Source organism: Squalius cephalus (assembly GCF_949319135.1).
Source record: "Squalius cephalus genome assembly, chromosome: 18".
Classification (NCBI taxonomy): domain Eukaryota; kingdom Metazoa; phylum Chordata; class Actinopteri; order Cypriniformes; family Leuciscidae; genus Squalius; species Squalius cephalus.
The window spans coordinates 19,984,308-19,992,559 of record NC_137139.1 but is presented as its reverse complement, the minus strand read 5'-3'; positions in this window follow the sequence as shown (position 1 = coordinate 19,992,559).

The following is an 8,252-nucleotide window of genomic DNA, read 5'->3' as shown; positions in this document are numbered from 1 at the left end:
AAAACACCTTTAATGTTCAGACTTTTCTAGTTAGCAAATGTTATTAGTTAATTAGTTAAATTAGTTAATACTGAATTGCTTATTAATTTGGCAAACCTTGTTTTTCCACATTCTGACATGTATACAGTAATACATACAAGCATGATACAGGACTGCCAATCTACATCAATAAACTGGCAAAACAAGCAAACAAATAAACAAAATTGAAAGTTCTCCAAATATTTTCAGCTCTAAATAAAATGACTAAAAATGTGATTGTGATTAAATTATAATATTAAAAGATAAGTATTTTAATGTGTACTAGATATGTAAATATTTAGACATAATACACAGAGTGTACAGTATCAAAGAACTATGAATAAATAATTCACAAAATCATAAAATAAATTCCATAAATAAATAATACACTAAACTATTAAACAAACCCTACTAAAGGGGACCTATTATGCAAAATTCATTTGAACAGATGTGTGTTGGCAGTGTGTAGGTACACAACCATCCTATAATGGTAAAATACATCCACTCCTTTTTTAATCCCCATAAATGTGTCTCAGTGTCTAAGAATAAGCCATTTGCAGAATTCATATGCCATTTGCATAAAGTGCGTACTCTCACTTTCATTGCCGTTATCAGTAACGTTAGGCCTATCGCTCCGGAGACCGTAAGCTGGATCACGAACACTACAGATCCATCCTCGAGTAGCCTAACAACGAGACAAGAAGACAGAAATGAAGACTGCTATATTCATTCTTACATCCAACAACAAAACACCTCAATTGCTTAGGAGACATTATTGTCTACAGTTGCTCTGGCGTCGAAACAATGTTGGACTGTGTGCAGCTCACTCAGGGCGGGGTCTATGCTAAAACAGCAGTGTCCGTCAGCAGTCGTGGGCGGGAATCTACCGAATTTGAGAAGGGCTTGTTCTGAGACAGTGCTTATGATTTATGGGGATTTTTAAAAAAGCACTGGGTGGATTTGTATCATTATAGGGTGGTTGTGAACACACACTGCCAAAACACATTTATGTTCAAACGCCATGTAAAAGTGAATTTTGCATAATAGTTGCCCTTTAATACTCATGCAACGTGCTGTCTTAGAGCCAGCTTTCTTTGTGCATGCTTCGGGTGCTTGTGCTCAGAAAACTATATATCAGAAGGTTAGATATGGCTTTAAAACGCATGCAGATAATAAACTTTCATGATGATGAAGAACAGCAATGTCAGGTGATAGAGATGATAATCAACACCAAACAGATATTTTAGTTTTTGACAGAGTATCCGAGGCACGCGCATTAAAGGCTCCGCCCTCTTCTGGAAAGCAGGGTGGGGAGCAGCAACTCATTTGCATTTAAAGATACATGCACGAAAACAGCATGTTTTTCCTTCCCCTCAAAAAGGCATTTAAAACATGGTATAATAAGTGATCTGTGGGGTATTTTGAGCTAAAACACTTATATTAGATCTTGTAAAAAGGGGCATAATAGGTCCCCTTTAAAGTAAGAAATTTGAGAAAATGCTGTAGTGTAAAGCACAATGTGTGCAATTCAGGCTCCATGTTGACTCTTGGGTTGTATGGTCTGTGAGTCATATAAATCCTACATGAGGAGCATAAAGGGTGAAAAGATCAGGCTCTCATTAAAACTAGCATGGTGTATCTAGCTCTACATCCAACTAAGGAACAAATTTAATTAGCGGACTGTGAAGAGAAGTCATTCCGCATCTCTTTCACTAAATTTATTATCACATCGCCAAGCATTCTGCGGCCTACACTCTAAAAAAATATGGTTCTTTACACAAAGTAACAATCGTCCTGAAGAACCCTTTATATGCTGAAATGGTTCTTTGTGTTAGAGTTTAGGGTTCTTTATTCCCGCCTTTTTGTTTTTCAAATCTGTAACTGTCAAAGCCTCCTCATTACTGATTTTCTGGAGCTCAGATATACAACTACAGTTACTACACAGACTGTCAACATACTCTCAACAGGTAAATGATTTCTTTCTTAAAATGTCTAGAAATTATAACTTTAAAAATTGAACCAATCATTTCCTAACAATCATGTCTTTTTCTCTTTTAGTTTAACAGAACATGTTGTGCGAGCAGCTCTGTTCAGTTAAGGACACTCATATTCTCTTCTCCACAAAGTAAGTAACTGAGATGTGGAATTTATGATCCATATTGTTTGATTTTTTTGTTTTGTTATGACTTTATGCCTAAACATACCCAGTCAAAAAAAAAAAAAAAAAAAAAAAAAAACATTAAAGCCATACCATGACTTTATATCACTTTTTCGTTTTAACATGCAAAGGGCTCATTTCTGTCCATTTTTGCTAATTTTGGCCTTCATGAACATTTTTTACATAATCAAATGGAAGAGACACAATGTAACTCTAAACTCAATTGTGTATTTCAGATGCGGTCATCATAACCTCATCATCTGCAGAGAGAAACTGCCACTGAGAATACACATATAATGAAGGACGTAAAGACATCATAGAGGATTGTGAAGATATTTCACTGGAACTTGGTCTTCATTACATCTATATCATGTTCATTGTCAATTGTTATTTATTATTGTATATGTATTCAGCTAACAACTGTTATTAGAGCACTGTCATTTTTGCTACAATCTGCCATGTCAGTAAAAAATAAAAGTACATGAACAAGAACATGCTATTTAAAAAAAAAAGTAAAACCCAAATAGAGACCAGGCCGATAGATGGCTAAAAAAAACTATATTAATTAATAATTGATTAACCCTCATGTGGTCTTCGGGTCATTTTGACCCGGAGAAGATTTTCTTTTTCCCAAAAATACTAGTTAATGTTATCGCATTGGACTGAAACTTAGTGACTCTGTTCCCAAAGGGTATAACTACTTCTCAAATTTTTTTTGAAAATTTTCGTACTTTTTTTGCGGGGGTTTTGATACCTTGTTACACTTGTGGTCTTCCCGGGTCAAAATGACCCGCCTATAAAAAATAGCTTATAAATCACTCATTATACCATATTTTCACCCAATCTTGGATTCAATCTTTTTGTCAACTTGTTCTCTTTCAATTAGGACTGGTTTTATATTTATATTTGCATCTAATTAATCGTAGGCCTCATTTATTTGACAGTAGGGATCTCATTTTTTTAGTAAAAAAAACATTATTTTTGAATAATTTTGGAAATATTAAATGAAATCTGAAGAAAATTGGCACTGTTTATCACACTAGTCTACTTTAATATTTCACTAGGAATTTTATTTTGAAAAACTTTTATTTTGTAAAAAATGGTACATAGTCACACTTGTGGTCTTCCCGGGTCAAAATGACCCGACTATAAAAAATACTTATAAATCACTCATTATACCATATTTTCACCCAATCTTGGATTCAATCTTTTTGTCAACTTGTTCTCTTTCAATTAGGACTGGTTTTGTATTTCCATTTGCATCTGATTAATCGTGGGCCTCATTTATCTGAGAGTAGGCATCTAATTTTTTGAGTAAAAAATAAATATTTTTGAATAATTTTTGGAAAAATAAAATAAAATCTGAAGAAAATTGGCACTGTTGATCACACTAGTGTACTTTAATTTTTCACCAGGAATTTTGTTTTGAAAAACTTTACTTGTGTACAATATGGTACAGAGTTACACTTGTGGTGTTCCACTGGGCCATTGAGGGCCATTGTGGGCCATTGTTTCAATGGGCCATTGAAAGTTAATGGGAGAGACCAATGCAAACAATGAATGGAACAACACAAAATAGGTATCATTTTAAAGCTTAGAATCTCAGCTTTTTAATGCATCTAATCACTTTGATCAACTCCTAACGAGAGCTGAGTTATCACTCTAAAACAAGAGTGTTCCCCCGCAGGCGCCACCTAGCTGCGAAATAAATAATCATAATATTTTTCAAAACTGTTACCTTGATCAACTTAAAATAGGTGTCATTTGAAAGCTTAGAGTCTGAAACTTACAATGAATGTAGCCAGTTTGATAAACTCCTAAGTAGTGCTGAGTTATTTGCTGATAAATAGAAAAAAACAAATTCATAATTTATAAACTACTTTTTTACTACATTCAGCAATATGTCAAATACATCATACAGCTCAGATAGTCCTGTGTCATATGTCATTTGAAAGGTCTCAATTAGTAGAATACAGCAAGCATAATTGTTTCAGGCTTTTTTCTAAACTTGAGTGAGATTTTTGTAAAAGAAGCCCTTCAAGAGACCCATGTGTAAACCATACATGGATGATGGAAGTTTAGACACATTTCCACTCGTAACTTCATGAAACATGCTCCGATTGTGGAAAATGACACATCATTATTTACAGCAGATGCTTACAATTAAAATGAGTCCAAACTCAACATAATCCATCACTCAGAACTAAAGATATTCCTCATGGAGTTCTAACACAAAAAATACTACAGACACACAGACTCACATAGCCAAGCAAGGTAGCTTAGACTTGGCCTTTTTACTCGTAACTTCATGAAACATACATCGATCATGGAAAATGACACATCGTTATTTACAGCAGGAGCTCACGATTAATAAGAGCCCAAACTCAATATATTCCATCAACAAGATCTAAAGATATTCCTCATGGCGCTCTAACACAAAAAATACCACAGACGCACCTAGCCAAGTATATACTCATGAAGCTCTCACGTTTGGTTTTTGCTCATAACTTCATGAAGCATGCACAGATCGTAGAAAAATGTACATCATTATTTTCAGTAGACTATCACAATTAAAAAGAGCCCAAACACAGCACAATCCATCACTCGGATCTAAAGATATTCCTAATGGAGTTGTAACACACAAACCCCCACAGGCGCTCACAGAGCTTTGAATATAGATGTAGCCTAGCACTTATGTCGCGTTTTAACTCGTAACTCAATGAAGCATGCATAAATTGTGGAAAATGGCACATCATTATTTACATGAGATTGTTAAGATTAAAAAGAGCCCAAACTCACCATAATCCATCACATGCTCATATGTGTACATAAACAATGAACATGCTCCTGAAAATGTTTCAGTCTCTCCCATTCACTTTCAATGGCCCATTGAAACAATGGCCCTCAATGGCCCAGTGGAACACCGCAAGTGTAATTCTGTGCCATTTTGTACAAAATAAAAGTTTTTCAAAACAAAATTCCTGGTGAAAAATTAAAGTACACTAGTGTGATCAACAGTACCAATTTTCTTCAGATTTTATTTAATATTTCCAAAATTATTCAAAAATAATTTTTTTTTACTCAAAAAATGAGATGCCTACTCTCAAATAAATGAGCCCTACGGTTAATCAGATGAAAATAGAAATATAAAACCAGTCCTAATTGAAAGAGAACAAGTTGACAAAAAGATTGAATCCAAGATTGGGTGAAAATATGGTATAATGAGTGATTTATAAGCTATTTTTTATAGGCGGGTCATTTTGACCCGGGAAGACCACAAGTGTGACAATGTGCCATTTTGTACAAAATAAAAGTTTTTCAAAATAAAATTCCTGGTGAAATATTAAAGTAGACTAGTGTGATAAACAGTGCCAATTTTCTTCAGATTTCATTTAATATTTCCAAAATTATTCAAAAATAATGTTTTTTTTACTCAACAAATGAGATCCCTACTGTCAAATAAATGAGGCCTACGATTAATTAGATGCAAATAGAAATATAAAACCAGTCCTAATTGAAAGAGAACAAGTTGACAAAAAGATTGAATCCAAGATTGGGTGAAAATATGGTATAATGAGTGATTTATAAGCTATTTTTTATAGTCGGGTCATTTTGACCCGGGAAGACCACAAGTGTGACAATGTGCCATTTTGTACAAAATAAAAGTTTTTCAAAACAAAATTCCTGGTGAAAAATTAAAGTAGACTAGTGTGATAAACAGTGCCAATTTTCTTTAAATTTCATTTAATATTTCCAAAATTATTCAAAAATATTCAAAAATAATGTTTTTTTTACTCAAAAAATTAGATCTCTACTGTCAAATAAATGAGGCCTACGATTAATTAGATGCAAATAGAAATGTAAAACCAGTCCTAATTGAAAGAGAACAAGTTGACAAAAAGACTGAATCCAAGATTGTGTGAAAATATGGTATAATGAGTGATTTATAAGCTATTTTTTTATAGTCGGGTCATTTTGACCCGGGAAGACCACAGGTGTTATAGGGTTTTGAACACCACATGAGGGTTAAAAATTATATTAATAATATTAATATTATGAAGATAATACTACAGTTTTTCTCGATTGCTTAAACACGTTTCTTGAAACTATGCCTCGTATTCTCAAAAACAGCAAACACAAATCCATAACGTCTCACCCAGTTCCCCAAACATCCTATTTTCAGGTCAAAATGAAGCTCTACACTCAAAACCATTCACTCTTGCTGAAAAACCAAACTTTGCCCTCAGACAGGGCACACAAGCCCTCAAAATCACACACACTACAACATAGTCTAACACACTGGTGCAATAAATTCAAAACAACATTTCCAAAATTGGTAAGTTATGTTGCTTGTGGTTCCCCCATCACAAACCTTTTCACATGATGAACACAACCAATGGATACATTGGCACATTTTTATTCATTCATGTACTACACAGTACAACACACACACACACACACACACACACACACAAAACAAAAAAAACTTTTTTTTTCCTGGTTTACTTTTTTTTACTCTCTCCTCTAAATTTTTTTTTCCATATTTACTTAAGATGTGTGTGACCATCATATCATGACAGTAAAAGAGCACACACAAACCTTATTCTAATATGGAATTGTATTGGAATGGTAAAGAATGTTGGTACGTGACAGGAGGGCCTCCACTCAAGGATACAATATGATGAACACATATGGTTGAAATACCATCATTGGCCTATAAAGATAACATTCTGGGAGTCAAGACTATAAAGGATGAAGGATGCCCTCCCTTCACCGTCACACTCTGCAGCCGCTCTGTGTGACTGTACGACTGCTGGCCTTTTCTTGCAAGAAAATACACCTCATCAAAGACTATTGGAAATGTTGGTCTCTTATTCAGTGATAGAATTTTGTTTGCTACCACACCTCCCTGAAGGCTCTTGAGTCGACGGTAAAGGGACTCAAATTTGGCCTTACGTAGCCCAGCCTCCCTCATAGTCATACCATTGACTAAGACATGGGCAACTAGAGTGGCTTGAATTTCATCTGAGACTGCTTGTCTTCTTGCCCTTGCCCTTCATCCTCCTCCTTATCCCTCCTCGATCTCTTCCTTCATGTCTTTCTGGATCCATTGTTCCAAAACTCAATAAACTGATTTGGACCCTTTTATCTATCTATTGAAGGATCTGATTGATGTGTGTTAAATTTTGACTCTTAGTGTTTCCACTTGGGTAATTGTGTGCTAAATGAACTGAAGCTGTGCTGACTTGAGTGAACAATATTGAATGCTATCTAAATGACAACATGGTCTAGGCAATGAGAAATGAAGGGATTTGTGTGTAGAGTTTTGCAGTGACAGTTCAACAAATCTGACTCATGTGTCAAAACAGGGAATAGTGTTTATACTGTAGTTTAGTGAAATGGGTGTGTTTTTTGATAAATGGCATTATGGTTTTGAAATTTTAGTTCAAAAGTATAGTGTTTACGCAATTGAGAAAAACTGTAATAGTAATGAAAATAAATTGTTGAATTGTTGAAAAGGTTATTTATAACACCATTAAGGTTCTATATAGCACTTTCAAAGCATGGCTCTTTATGGAACCTTATAAAAAGGGTTCTATTAGCACCAAAAAGGGTTCTGCTATTGTTACAAGCTGAAGAACCCTAATTTGGTACTGTTTAGAACCATTTTTCTTTAGAGTGTATAGTTTTGCCTCAAGGCATAGGCTTTACTTAATCTAAATTAGAGGATTTTGTTTGTTTGTTACACTCTTTAATCTTAAAAAGGGTTGAGAAAATATTTTCCAGTGCTATGAAATTGTAATGTGGTGGAAGTTTGGCTCTGACTCTGTGATTTGAAATCAGAGGGGAGCTGATGATGAGAACAGGAGCTGCAGAGAGAAAGCAATTAATAATCTCTTCAGCAGACTGTGTCTGCATGACTGCACATACAAATTAATGGATTTCTTCTTCCCCTTTTTTTAATTTTGAAAAATCAATTCAGGTTATGCCCACGCGGTCAGCATTCCAGCTGCAGCGTCTGCATTTTTATGCTTTGTTTAGTTTTTAACGTGACATGGAATGGACTTTTGCTGTC